The following is a 15,203-nucleotide window of genomic DNA, read 5'->3' as shown; positions in this document are numbered from 1 at the left end:
GCCTTCAGGGCAGCACACATACAGTAAATACAGTTGAATAGAAGATCTTAAACAAGGGTTTTGTTTCACCCAACAGACATTCCTACAATTTGGCATATAACTTGAAATTTCTTTAATTAAATCATATGTTAAATACATATGGATGCTCTTACTCACTTTAAGATTTATTTATTCATTTTAGGGAGATAGAGAGAGCATCAGCACAAGGGGAAGAGAGAGAGGGGGAGAGAGAATCACAAGCAGACTCTGAGCTGAGCACAGAGCCCATCACGGGGCTTGATCTCACGACCTTGAGATCATGACCTGAGCTGAAATCAAGAGTTGGATGCTTAACTGACTGAGCCACCCAGGGGCCCCAGGATGTTCTTATTTAAAGGATTTATAGCCTCCAATCAGTCATGTGTGAACCAGCCGGTTCTAAGACAATGTCTGCAACAATGCAGTGAAGTGTTTGCAGCCTCTAGAAATGAAGGAACAATGTCCTCTCTTGGCAAGGGGTCTGAGCTAGCTCCGTGGAGTCACAGGTAGAAAGCAAATTTGGAAAGTTGTGCCGCCAATATGCTTCAGCTGGAGAAAAATCTGTCGTAAGATCCTTATCAGACATCCTTTTATTGTCTCCCTAACAATGGAGAGCGGTTCCACCAGCAGTCATTTCGCATGCCTTTCTGAGCAGAGCAGAGGCTGCCAAAGCACAAGAAGAAGAAGAACACAGGTTCCCCCACTGTCTGAAAGTAGAGCGTTTCTACAAAGGTCTCGAAAACTGAACTGGCAAAAGGCAAAGAAGCAGTTAACGTCTCATGAAAGGGAAAATCCTCTTTGGGTTTCTACTGGTTCGTGAAAACAGGTACTAAAATAGGTCCTTTGTAAACGCGGAGAGGCATAAAGCAAACTTTCCAATAGAGGGGGAAGCCTGTCCGGGGTGTACAGAAGGGGACGGCACCGGGCAGGAAGGGGATGGGGAGCTACCAGGGTCATGATGAAACTGTAGGGACAATGATGAGGATATTGTCTAGTTCGAGTCCATCCTTCTTCCTCTATTCATTTTAAGCCATTTGAAATAAGGTGGATGTCCGATGTGTTAAAAACTGTAAGAGTTTTTGTTGTTGTTGTCGTTGTTGTTTTGGCTAATAATCTGCCTAGAGGACTCTTGTTCCAACCATAACTCTTTGATGACAACTTGTCAGGAAAGCTAAAAGTGGAAAAACTGAGCCCGGGAGAGAGAAACTCTCAAACCAGGATAAATTTTGGTTTTGATACCTGTATGGTGCTAAAGCATCAAGGTCCCCTCTTCTATTTTGTGGGCTCACAGCTCATTTATAACAAGAAGACCTCAGTGCTTCTTGTGCAATTTGCTGGGGGGTCTGCAGGCAGCACTGACCTGATAGCCAACCTCTGGCCTCTAACCCCAGCAAGGAAGGACCTGCTGAGCCACAATAATACTGCCCCTCGATGGTGTGCCTTCTTGCCAGTATGTCCGTGTAGGCACTGCACGTGGTCCTTCTTGCTCTAGTTCTAGTGAAGCTTGTCGTTTACTCTCGATGATCACAGGAAGAGAAGGAGAGTACGTTACACATGTTTCTAGTTTCAGAATTTTTTAAAAATTTATTTAAGCTGGGGAGGGGCAGAGAGAGGGAGAGAAGCAGACTCCCTGCTGAGCACAGAGCCCTACCCAGGGATCGATCCCGGGACCCTGAGATCATGACCTGAGATGGCATCCAGAGTCAGCTGCTTCACTGACAGAGCCACTCAGATGCCCCTACCTTAAGGATTTTTAATCAACTAGGCAAATAGCAGAATTATTTGTTTCACTGTGTTTCGTCACAGGAAATGTTTCAGCTCTTTCTGAATAATATTTGTTAAACAGAGTAGGGGCTGGACCCTCAAATATAAAGGTTAATAAGTTGGTCTGAGGCCCCTGTGGACTCCTGTTTCCATGAGCCAGCGTTGCTACAGTGTGGCAGGTGCGACAGCAAGTGGGTTTTCACCAGGAGCTGTGGGGGAGGGGCGTGCGGCCAGGTGCAGCGAGGGAGGACTGCACTTAGGGATGACTTCCTGTGCTCATAGCCTTTCTTTCTCCATCCCCGAAGGGCCAGGTTTGTTTTGTTTTGTTTTTAATAGAAGGTTCTTTTTTTTAAAGATTTTATTTATTTGATACACAGAGAGAGAGAGAGAGAGTACAAGCAAGAGGAGCAGCAGGCAGAGGGAAAAACAGTCTTTCCACCAAGCAAGGAACCTGATATGGGACTCGATCTCAGGACTCTGGGATCATGACTTGAGCCAAAGGCAGTGCTTAACTCACTGAGCCACCCAGATGCCTGAGACTGGGGTAAAGACAAAGCAGACCAAGAGTCCGATAGGAGATACAGGAGATTATTTACTTAGTAAAACAGTATTTCAGTGCTTGACCCTTACTTTTACATCAACTAACTGCTCACCAACCTTCTCATCGCATCTCTCTTTCCTCTTGGCTTTCTTCCCTTGTAGATTGCTTGTCTGTCTCTTCTCTCCTTGTCTTGTGGAGTGGAGACAACCCTGAACCAAAAATGCTGAGATTAAATAAAATGACAAAAACACAGAGCTCTGTCCAGGTGACTTCTGGAAGTTCTGATTTGCACCTTTGGAGATTTTCTTTGTCTTAGGGTGAATCTTTCTGTCCTTTTCTCACTGGTGAGAGGGTGCAATTGCTTAGATAGGTACTGGGGATAAGAGATTTGGCTGTAGCCTACAAAGCGAGTCAGACAGAGTCACAGAACTGGGAATATTGGCTGACTCCTCTTAGAGACCTGACTTTCTCTGTCCCAGGCCTTGGCATGTTTGTTGCTAGTTTGTCACAAGGGTGAGAATAAAAATCACCTTGTTTCAAATTCTGATGCTCATGCTATTGGATCCAATGTCCTAACCACGTTGGAAAGGGTCCCACTAGGACTTGGATGGTAAGTAGTGTTGTCGACTGGTCCTCATCCTTTTTAGGCACAGGAAGAGTGGCTAGAAGAAAGCAGGGCTGCTGCCATGCTTGGGTGAGCGGCCAGGGCTATGCAAGCTGCCCTGTGAGTCTTTCCAACAAATGTCCCTGAGGCAGCCATCCTGTGTCCTGCCTGGTTAGTGGGAGTGGAGATAGAGAGCTCGGAAGGGTGTGGATGAGACACTGCAACAGACTGAAGGTTTGTGTCCCCCAGAATTAAGGCAGTGGAAGCCTAATCCCATTGTGATGGCATCTGGACGTGGAACCTGTGGGAGGCAATCAGATCACAAGGATGGAGCCCTCATTAGGAGTCTCCTAATAAGAAGAGGCCGGCAAGCTCGCTAGCATTCTTCCCATCGCCTTCCGACAAGAAGTCGGCTGTCTGCAACCCAGAAGGAGGCTTCCACCAGATACAGCATGTGCCAACACATTGATCGTGGACCTCCCCATCTCTAGAACAGTGAAAAGTGAATCCTGTTGTTTATAAGCCACCAGCCCATGCGATTTTGTTAGCACAGCCCTAGCTAAGGGACGGACAGACAAGTGACCGCATCAATCACAGGCATCAGAGCAGAGATTCATGCAGGACGGATCTCCAGGCTGCCGTAGGCTCCAGAAGACACAGCCATGCCTGGCCTCTTTTCTCAGATGCTAGGTGAGCCTGTCCTTCCCACTAGTATATCTGCAGAAAGAAACCCTCATCTCGGCCTTCCCTGACTAGTCTCAGTAACCAGAGGGGAGGTATGCCACTGGCTAAGCAGAAAACATATCCCTAGAACCTCCCGTGTTGGCTTGAGGGATACACAGAGGACCCTGGAAGCTGGAAGAAGCTGAATCTGGCAGGATAGACAGACATAGAAACACACAATTTCTGTGTGATCTGTACCAGGACACCCAACAGCCAAAGCAGCTGTTGATGGAAATGTGCATTGGTTTATTTGGATTTTGTGGATTCAGCTTACATTACCCAACTGAGCATATGCTCAAGACTTTCCCTGCCTTTTCTCTCTTTCTTTTTCTCTCAGTATTGCGTGCTTGCTGAGAGAGAACTTAGTTCTTGGTTTTGGACAGTGGTTGACAGGTGACACAAAGCAAAATTAACAGACAGAAGTATGGGGTGAGCCAAACCAGACAATTAAGGAGTTGCGTCAGAGGAGCTGAGGGAAGAAGATGGAACTGTGGGCCCGTGTGCTCCGTCTGACTGACCGAGAGCCACTTCGAGGGCAAAGAGGCTTCCTGGCGATGAGCCCCTGCCACGTGAGTCCCCAAATGCACAAAGTGAGAAAAGGTGTCCTGCTGCTTAACTTTTGTCCTTTCAGTTTAGAAACAAACAAAACAACAACCCCACCTTTGGGCCCTATTCCAAAGTTAGGTGCTAAGTCTTAACCCCTCATGCCTCAGAGGCGAACAGTGATGGCACCCAGGTGTGATTTCTGTGTCAAGGATTCTTCCAAATGCCTCCTCACACCGACTATCACATTTAGTTCTCCTAAAAGATAATACTGTTTTGTTATCCCCATTTTATAGATAAGGCAAACTGAGGCACAGCTCATTTAGGCCATTTACCCAGTGCTTCCCTATAACCAGGAAAGTGTAAGTAAAGACATGGCAGAGGCACTTCTGGATAGGAGCAATTTCTTTCCTGAGAGGAAAAAAAAAAAATCTAAATTCTTTGTTGGAAATCCTTTGACAGCTGGCAATAGCCAGTGACTGTTTCCAGCTTGCGTTTGCCCCTTTCGATCATTCCCTCAGGAGCAGAACTTATCTGACGAAGGAGTAGTTCTGGGATGTGTAGGAACCTGAGAAGCCCTTCTAGTCCCCCAAATACCACTCCATCTCTGCCAGGGGACAGACCCTGTCTGCACCACTGGAGGAAAATGTGAGAATGACAACTGCATTCATAAAGGCAGTGTGGTCAGGGACTCCTGGGTGGCTCAGTCGGTTAAGCGACACACTCTGGGCTTCGGTTCTGGTCATGATCTCAGGGTCATGGGCTCCAGCGCCCAACGGACTCCTCATTCAGGGGGGAGCCTGTGTCTTCCCTTCTCCCCCGCCTCTACCCCTCTATGTGTGCATTCTCTCTTTCTTGTTGAAATAAATAGATCTTAAATACACAGCTTTGAAAGAAAGGTAGTGGTCAACCTCAGCCGATTTTCATTCCTCAGGCAAAGATCAGCACTTTTTCTGAGTATGGGGGTTGGTAGGAAGAGTCCAGAAACCTTGAGAAGCTCAAAGAGGCCGCACAGCAGAACAGACAGCAGGAGGGAGGGGCCGGGAGACAAGCCTCACCCAGACCCAAGGTGGCAAGACCTGACTTGTTCTGACAGGGCGGCCTCAGCAATTGCGGGGCCTCTGCACCCGGCAGTGGCGACCAGGGGCGCCCCCAAGTCTGCAAGCCCTGAGTAGCCTCAGAGTCTGGCCATGTGGCACACAGCGGGAGCCTGCACGTGGTGTCGTCCCGGTGCCTGGATGATCGTGAGGCCTCCAGACCACTGCTACTGTTCCATTATCCTCTGCCCCTGGAGGGAGACATGTAAATCGTCAGGGCCAAATCACATCTGACAAGCCAAACCATTTTTAAAGGGAGGGGGTTAAGCAAAGCTCTTTCAGTTGCTGGAATTCACACCCTCCACCCATTCCACGAATCCCAGCGAATTCTCCAACCCTCGGAAGGCCCAGGCCTCACAGTGCCTGTCTTGTGGTGAGGTTCCCTGGGTTTTCTTTTTGGGTCGGTCGGGAATGGTCTCATGATCACTCACTCCCTGAAGGTGGAGGCTATTACAGAGGTTCCAATTTCTTGTCTTTGTTTTTAAAATTCCAAAGCCCCACCCCTGCCTTTATTTCTGCAGAACAAGGGTGCACAGTGATGGAAAAGGGAAGTAATTCTAGAGATGAGAGACAGCTTGTTTAAAAACAACCAAAAAAATGAAAAGTCATCACAAACAAACAAACAAACCCAAAATCCACTGACATGGGATGTCCTCCACAACCAATCTTCTCTTTTGTGACTACTCAGAACTTGAACAGGAAAGGAGGCAAGATCAAACAGAAAACAGAAAAGCCGTCTGCATTTTTTTTCTAGAAGAAGCCTCTTTCTCTGCCCCCTGACTCCTGGGGTCAAAATTCAGAGGCCCGGGGTGAACCCAGGTATTAGATTCTCACTCATTTCTATTTATTTGATAGAGAGAGAGAGAGATCACAAGTAGGCAGAGAAGCAGGCAGAGAGAGAGGGGGAAGCAGACTCCTTGCTGAGCAGAGAGTCTGCTGCGGGGCTCGATCCCAGGACTCTGAGATCGTGACCTGAGTTGAAGGCAGAGGCTTAACCCACTGAGCCACCCAGGCACCCAGATTCTCACTCATTTCTCTACTTCACATTGATCAAAACTTCTGTAGTCTCATGGTAATCTACATGACTAACTTGGTGCAGTGGTGACCCTCGGACAGAATGGTGATTCTAAAATGAGAATCCTGGGGTGCCTGGTGGCTCAGACAGTTAAGCAGCTGCCTTTGGCTCAGGTCATGATCTCAGGGTCCTAAAATCGAGCCCCACCTCAGGTTCCCTGCTCAGTGCAGAGCCTGCTTCTCTTTCTGCCTGCTCTGCTTGCTGCTCCCCTGCTTGTGCTCTTTCTCTGACAAATAAATAAGTAAAATCTTTTTAAAAATAAAATAAATAAAATGAGAATCCTTTCCTATACGCCTGCAGGCAGGAGCGGAGCAAGGCTGCTGAGTTCCATTGTACATAGAACCAATCTGCTAAGGAAATTATAAATTTACACAAACTGGGGGTACCTGGGGGGCTCAGTCAGTTAAGGCATCTGCCTTTGGCTCATGTCATGATCCCAGGGTCCTGGGATCCAGCCCTACATTGGCTCCCTGCTCAGTGAGGGGCCTGCTTCTCCCTCTCCCTCTACCCTTCCCCACGTCATGTGTGCTCTCTCTCTCTCTCTCATTTGCTCACACTCTCTCAAGTAAATGGATAGAATCTTAAAAAAAAAAAAAAATCCTTTAAAAAAAAAGTTACACAAACTTCACAACCATAAACCAAGAATAATCTATTATTGGACTTACTGAGTACTCTAATTTCTCTCATATTCTACCAAAGGATGGAACTGTGTGGCTGCATTGCCCATGCCCTATGGTGTAGAGGTACAAGCTGACATTTGGAATTCCATAAATTTTGAGAAGGTGACTTTCAAATCAGTGCCTCATCATTTTTGTTTTGGTTGGAGGCAGTGTTCAATAGCTGTCATTTTTGCTTTTCAGTGACAAATTGCTCTTGGTCTAGCTTCGTTACTGCCAATGTGGTTTGATGTAGTTTATTTCATTAGCCTTATAGTGCATAGTGATACATTTTTGTATCCAATTTATTTTTGGCCTATAATTTCCCAATTCCTAAACTGAGGTATGTGTGTTCAGGTTCAAATATGACTCACCCACACCCCGTGCTAAAGTAGATATAAATCCCCAAATGTGCTTGGATGGTAAAACCTCCAGGTGGCATGGACCATTAATACATCTGTTCTCTGTAAGTAATCTGCAACATACTAACAAGATAGTAACATTAGGAGGTTAATTTTAAGTTTATGGAACATGGCTTTATAGCTTGAGATCCTGTGGATAAGGCTCAAGTTTCTTCATATACATAGTTTCTTCATATACAGTAAGTGATTCTTATTTATTGCCAGCAAACAGTTTGCTACAATGTGTTTTATTTTGTTTCTCACCAATTTTATATAACCAATAGAAAGTGGAATTAGATAGAAAGGTTAGGTCATGGGGTTTTCCCTCCCAAATTGTTTTTGTTTTTGTTTTTTTTTTTTTTTGCTTGTTTGTTTTTGTTTTTGTTTTTTAGATTTATTTGAGAGAGAATGTGAGGGAAAGAGCAGAGAGAAGGGACAAAAGCAGAGGGGGAATCTCAAGCAGACCCCCCACTGAGTGTGGAGCCCAATGCGGGGGCTCAATCTCAAGACCCTGAGATCATGATTTGAGCCGAAATCAAGAGTAGGATGTTAAGCTGACTGAGCTGATTGGAGCTTGATCTAAAAAAAAAAAAAAAGAAAAAAAGAAAAGAAAAAAAGTTTCAGACCAATTACCTTCAAATAGTCTAGAAAAAAGCATTAAAAAATAAAAATCTTTAAAAATATCTTGTGTCTGATGAAGTTTACCATATACCCAAAGGGCAGGAAACACTAGCCATAATAAATCTGCAGAGTCTGTTCCTTCCCTGTTCTCACCACTGTTCCCCCACTTATGGTCTAGAGTGGCACCCTACATCTTTAGCTTGTTGGGACTACTCCAGAAGCACAGTAAAGAAAGAAATCAGACTGTAAGTAATTTTGTCTCATTACAAAAGTGATGTGTATGCATGTTCAAAATTTTGGAAAATACAACAAAACCCAAAGACAAAAATATTAATGGCTCAGTCATTTTACCACCTATTCTTGATATATTGAAATATCTAATCTGAGTCCTTATTTTAAACAAACAAGAGGTATAAATATAGATTGTTGTTACAGAATTAGAATCATTCTGCACACACTGTTTTCTGAAGCTGTTACATCAAGAACATTTCCCCCAGGTTATTAGATGTTACTTTCTAAAAGTTAGAACGTTTTTGGTTATAAAATAAATGATGGTATATACATATATCATCTTTATTTAAACAATTCTCCTGGGTCCAAGATCTTGTTATAAAAACAATGTCATGTCATCCTGGTAGCTAACTCTATGCTCTTATCTAGGATCTTTCTTCATGATTAATTTCTAGGAGTGAAATCATTAAGCTAAAAGTCATGAATATTCACAAAGCTTTTGAAACATATAGTCAAATGCCCTTCAGAAAGGGAGTCTGTCTTTTTTTGTTCTTTAGAAATATGAGATGCTGGGTGTCAGAAAGCCTCGTTTCCTCCCTTTCCTGGAAAGTCTGTCTCATGGCCAGGCTGATGGAGAATTGACGGCCTGCTTTGTGAAGGCCACTCTAAGTAGTCCTGCCATGACCTTGAACTGCCTTTATTTCATACCCATTGTTGGGAATCTAGAATGCAGTGGGACGGGTACCGGGCTTGGAGACAGAATGTCTGAGTGCAGGTCCTGAGCCACACACTGAGTGACAAAATTAAGCAGAGAATCTCATACCTCTGGCTTTGTCTCCTCAATGTAAAATGAAGGATTTATTTTAGATGATCTCTGTCCTGTCTTTTTTTTTTTTTTTAAAGATTTTATTTATTTATTTGACAGACAGAGATCACAAGTAGGCAGAGAGGCAGGCAGAGAGAGAGGAGGAAGCAGGCTCCCTGCTGAGCAGAGAGCCTGATGTGGGACTCGATCCCAGAACACTGGGATCATGACCTGAGCCAAAGGCAGAGGCTTAACCCACTGAGCCACCCAGGCGCCCCGATCTCTGTCCTGTCTTACAACTGAAAATTATATAACTTTGTCATGTGTCAGATAAACCATCAATCTGTCCACCAGCTCTGGTAACTTGGAAGACTGTGAGCTCAGTTTCTGGAAAGGACCAAGTCTGGGTCAGCTGAGATTGTTGGCCACAGATAGGGCACAAGATGGGCTAAAGATAAAAGATATTCCATGTTTTGTGAATGTCCCATGAATTTCATCACCTCCAATTGGTGATATTCACGAATAACAAGACTTGGTTTCTCAGAAAACAACTATATTACCCCTACGGGATTCCTCTGTCACCAGCACTCTAAAAGCTACCGAGTGTACACACGACATTTAATGCCCCGCTTCAGGATCATGTCCTGATGCCGAGTTGAGAAGTCAGATCCCGTTCAGGGCAGTGAATTGTCCCAAGTCAACAGCCAACTAACTCACCCTAAATAGGAACATCGTGTTCTTTAGTTTTTCAACTGGAAAACAGCCCAGAAATGATATGGTCTCTTAGCCAGATTAAAGGAGCAATTTGAAGGAGGTGCATATGAGCTGAGATCAGTTTTTGTTCTTTGCTGTGAATGCTAATTTATGACTGTCACCTAATACCCGGTTTCTCGGGGCCTGGGTGAGGGCAGGGAGGCAGCTTCTAGAAGGTGGATCTCTGCGTTGGTTTATCAGTCATCACACGGCTTTTTCTGCACTTAGGCTTCCTAAATCAAGAAGGAAAACTGTTTAATTCTCTTTTAACTATGAGAACTATAATTTTTTGAAAGCTTACTATGTGCTGGGGACTGGGCTAACCTTTACATACATTAGCTAATAGAGTAAAAACAACTCAACAACCCCATGTGCAAGGTACAATTATCCTCATTTTTAAAAAATATCTTATTTATTCATTTGATAGACAGAGATCACAAGTAGGCAGAGAGGCAGGCAGAGAGGGAGGAGGAAGCAGGCTCCCTGCTGAGCAGAGAGCCCAATGCGGGGCTTGATCCCAGGACCCTGAGACCATGACCTGAGCTGAAGGCAGAGGCTTTAACCACTGAGCCACCCAGGTGCCCCATTATTCTCATTTTTAAAAGATAAGGCAACCAGACAGAAACAGGCTAAATTATTTCCCCAGAGTCACACTCCTCTGGAATGGTGGGATTGGGACCTGGGTGCAGGTCTAACTTTAAAGCCAATAACAAAGACTACAAAGATCCAAACTAACTAAGGAATCTTATGAGATGAAAAAAGTGTACGTTCTGAGGCAGAGAGAGATTGGGAGCAAGAGAATCACAAGCAGACTCCTCGCTGAGCTCAGAGCCCGAGACCGGGCTCGGTCTCATGAGCTGAAACCAAGAGTCATATATGCTTCACCGACCAAGCCACTCAGGGGCCCCTACTTCATTTTAATTTTAACGCTATTTCTAACGTGATGAGCTGATTTCATGGCCGACTAATGGGACCTGCAGTTCCACACGGTACACTGTACCCCAAGGATTTGATTGACAGCTTCCTCACTTCCACTGTCTTCCCCCGTCCTTCACTCTCTGATGCTCACCAAGAGAAGAAGCCACTGCTGCACATGAAATAAATATTTTAATTTCTCAAAACGTTCCTTCGTTTCCTACTCCAAGGGAAGTCTGCCCTCTAATGATGCAAAAGCACCATTGATTCCAGATATTTCTCTGCTAATAAATAGACAGAGAAGGAGATTCTGAAAGTATGAGGGTAGAAAAGAACCTTAGAGTTAACTCAATTTCAATTTTTTAGAAGAAAAGGGAAACTGAGGCTCAGAGAGGCAGCGGCCCCCACGGTCTCATATGGAGTGTCTGCTCGTAAGAGAGAGGCAACGTCTGCCTCTCAGCGCGGACCAGCAGGCAGGGCTGCCTCTGGGACTCTGAGGACTGTCTCTGAAGGACAAGTACAGGGAGCTGTCTGCCCAGGCCCCTGCTTGGTGATGGAAAACAAAATCAAATCTGTATTGTAAGGAAGACCCTTTAATTTGGACTTCAGGGAACAAAGCAGGAAGATGGATGTAGCCTTGACTCTGAATATTTTGACCAAATGACATCAGAAGTTCCTTTTAAGGGACTATTCTCCAAGGAATAAGCTTGATAAATTGCAGGGAAAACTTTACCTTTAGTGAGGAAGAGCCAAAGGAGAGGCAGCCTGGAACGTCTTCGTCCTTCTGTGACGTGCTGCTAAAGCAAGCTGCCCCTCCTGCCTAGTCCTTTCTATTGCCTCAGACTGTGTTACAATTGTAGTCCTTAAATAATTACATCACAGCGTGATGGAAACAAGGATGTCCGCCTTATTAACCATTATATCCCAAGTGCTTGTGTAGGTATTTCTGGTGAATAAATGAATGAATGGGGATTTGAGCGTGGTTATGTTGTACTAGGAGTACTCAGAAAAAAATTTTTGTCTGCTGATGTCCTAACCATTTTTCAAGATCTTTTGTATAAATTCATCCTTAACTTACCCAGAAAGAATCAGCACTTGTTCTTCCGGTATCCCTACCTACTTCGTGTATAACTTGCTAGCAGTCACCAGAGTATCTGGGCATTTTTTACTTGTCTATGTTCCACCATTTACCATCACAAAGAGTAAATACACATATACGTCACTGCTAAGACCAGATGCGGAATCAGAAGGCATTTTACAAGAGCTACCATTCAGAATCCAGCCCAATCTTCAATTTATTAATATTTAACCTAAATATCGATATTTAGGTTAAATTTAATTTAGCCTAATTTTTTTCAGTGTTCCAAAATTCATTGTTTATGCACCACACCCAGTGCTCCACGCAATACGAGCCCTCCATAATACCCACCACCAGCTTTCCCCATCTCCCCACCCCCTACCCCCCAAACCCTCAGTTTGTTTCTCAGAGTCCATAGTCTCTCATGGTTTGTCTCCCCCTCCGATTTCCCCCAACTCCCTTTTCTCCATCTCCCCATGTCCTCTGTGTTATTCCTTATGCTGCACAAGTAAGTGAAACCATATAATTGACTCTCTCTGCTTGACTTATTTCATTCAGCATAATCCCAATCTCTAGTTTATTAACCCTATTTTTCTCCAGGGTCACCCATTGCCTAGGTAAGGATGAGGAGACAACAAACACGGAGAAGAACTTTTATGAATGTGTGTATACACGTGTGTGTGTGCAATGGGAAGTACCATTTAGACGGCGCCTGACCTACCCCCCGGAGCCATTAAAAAAAAATCTCCCCTGAGATCCACTTAGCTGATTTATGATTGGAACCACACTCTCGAAACAGAGTCTATCAGCTGCCAGCAGGTATGGGGGCTGCCAGCAGGTATGGGGGCATGAAGGTATGTCCTAACTATCTGGGAGGAAGGCCATTTATCACCCGAGTCCCAGCAAAACCAATTGAACTGAGAAACTCCATTGTGTCGCACCCGCGGTTAAATCTTACCTTCCTCGGTCCTCCTCGTACAGCAGGAATTTATCTGCCCCCTCCCTGATAGAGCCTTAGAAAAGCAAAAGGAATTTGGTATTATCAATGTGCTGGTTTATCAGATATGAATTCATTTGTTTTTCCCAAAATGACTTATCAGCATGAACAGAGCTGGCTGGCCCAAGCTTGAATTGTGCTCCAAATACCCTTTCTGAGTTCCCCCGAACTCAAGAATGTTTTATCACCCGGTTGTTTCCCCTGTTTGTTTGTGTTTTTTTAACTTCTTACCTATTGAGATGCATTTCTGGGTCAGGATCCCTGTAAAGACCCTGGGGAATTAGAGCTGCCGAGGGAAATGCCCAGCTTGGGCTGTCTGGTGGCCCCGTGTCAGTTAGGATTTCTGCTCCCATCGGAAAACACTGGACAGCTGGTAGTGAGATGAATTGCCTGAAGATGGCTCCCAGGGCTGAGCGTCTGGGGCTCCTGTTTGTTCAGTCCCTTTGTGTGGTGATTTCTATTCCTGGGTGGGCACAATGGAAAATGTCCAGCAAGGAAGGCAGGCAGGGCCCCGGGCTTAGCAATCCTGGATGCTAAGCCAACACCCCAGGAGAAAGAGAAAGGCTTCCTTCAGCCTCATCCTGTCAATCTGCCTCATTGTGCCTCCTTGGGGTCCCACATGTCCCACAGTGTTTTCATATGGGGCAGCCTAGCAGGGCCTCATTCTCCCAGACTCTTGGATGCCTGACGTCATCTTGCTCTATGTTTTTAAGACATGCTCTCATCTTGCACCTTTCTGGGCCAGACTCCCTCTGTAGAAGGCTTCACAGCTATCTCCTTCCCCCAGATGGATATGGGAAGGCTTAATTCAGAAAGCCCTGACTTTCTTTTTTTTTTTCCAATCCCTTGAACAGAAATCAAACCATAGTCATTTCTTTTTTTTTTTTTTTAAAGATTTTATTTATTTATTTGACAGGCAGAGATCACAAGTAGGCAAAGAGGCAGGCAGAGAGAGAGGGGGGGGAAGCAAGCTCCCTGCTGAGCAGAGAGCCCGATGCGGGACTCGATCCCAGGACCCTGAGATCATGACCTGAGCCGAAGGCAGAGGCTTTAACCCACTGAGCCACCCAGGCGCCCCTACCACAGCCATTTCAATAAAGGTGCCTCCGAGTGTTCAGAAATCTCTCCAAAGGTGAAATAAGTGATAAAGGATGTCAATTTAAATTTCTTACCAGAAATATTTAATGATTTGGGGCAAAATCAAGTTCTTTGTGTTTGCGGTTCTTGCTGCAGGTTTATTGTCATAATTCCATAATTTCTTTAGGGATTCTGTGACTTAACATCCACACATACAGGACACATCTCCCGTGAGGAGGACCTGAAATTGAAACTGAGAGAGACTGTCAGCATTTTCTAGTAACCTACAGAAACCCTTTCTTTTCAGCATGGCGCCGTGTGGGGTTAGAGCAGTCATGTTGATAAGGACCGCAGACTTATAAGGATGCCTCTGAGTCCAAGGCTAGACTCATATACCTACGTAAGTTTATTCAGCTTTTCTTATGAAAACTTCCCAAGGAAGTGACTCCACAAACCTCCTTAATGAGATCTTACAGCCATTTAGTGTCTCAGAATGGCAGTTTGGCGAGAAAAATCAAAGTCAAGGTCAAGACTAACAAATCTGTCAGCTGTACCAGCGGGTACTCCTGGATTCATGCAAGTGTGAGTCAGGTGTCAGGAGTTCAGGTAGCCAAGGTAATAGATTCACAGCGCTTGGAGTTACCAGAGGTCAGTGTGGGAAAGAAGAAGGGATCAAAGGTGAAATGTCATAGGTTATTGGGAGACCTGTATCTGAGTCCAGACAGGAGAAATATGCTGCTGCAAACGTGGTTCTCAGGCAAGGTCAGTTACAAACAGAAGTTGCTTCTGTGGTTCTAGATGTAGGGTCTCCTGAGGACAAGAAGAATAGTCGATCTGAACCACCTGAGAATGCAGTTTTAAGGTACACTACTTTATTTTATTTTATTCTATTTTTACTAGTTTCCGGTTAAAGCATGTAACTCTGGACATAGCTGGAGAAAGAACAAGAAAGAAACCCTAAATCCAGCAGGAGAGGAGAAATCATAAAGATCAGAGCAAAAATCAATGAAATAGAAACCAAAAAAACAATAGAACAAGTCAACAAAACTAGGAGCTGGTTCTTTGAAAGAATTAATAAGATTGATAAACCCCTGGCCAGACTTATCAAAAACAAAAGAGAAAGGACCCAAATAAATAAAATCATGAATGAAAGAGGAGAGATCACAACTAACACCAAAGAAATACAGACAATTATAAGAACATACTATGAGCAACTCTACGCCAACAAATTCAACAATCTGGAAGAAATGGATGCTCTCCTAGAGACATATAAACTCCCACAACTGAACCAGGAAGAAATAGAA

General features: G+C 44.6%; 1 long non-coding RNA gene across 1 annotated transcript in view; it reads left to right on the top strand.

Annotated features, from left to right (window-relative positions):
* The first annotated feature begins 704 nt into the window (after positions 1-704).
* Positions 705-15,203, top strand: part of LOC132018786 (uncharacterized) — a 52,464-nt gene continuing 37,965 nt past the window's right edge. The window contains exon 1 of the long non-coding RNA XR_009404585.1: positions 705-844. This is a non-coding gene — a long non-coding RNA (uncharacterized LOC132018786). The remainder of the gene's footprint in view (positions 845-15,203) is intronic.

This window comes from Mustela nigripes, chromosome 5 (genome assembly GCF_022355385.1).
Source record: "Mustela nigripes isolate SB6536 chromosome 5, MUSNIG.SB6536, whole genome shotgun sequence".
NCBI lineage: Eukaryota > Metazoa > Chordata > Mammalia > Carnivora > Mustelidae > Mustela > Mustela nigripes.
The sequence above is the reverse complement of the archived record's forward strand: the minus strand, read 5'-3'. Positions and strand labels throughout refer to the sequence as shown.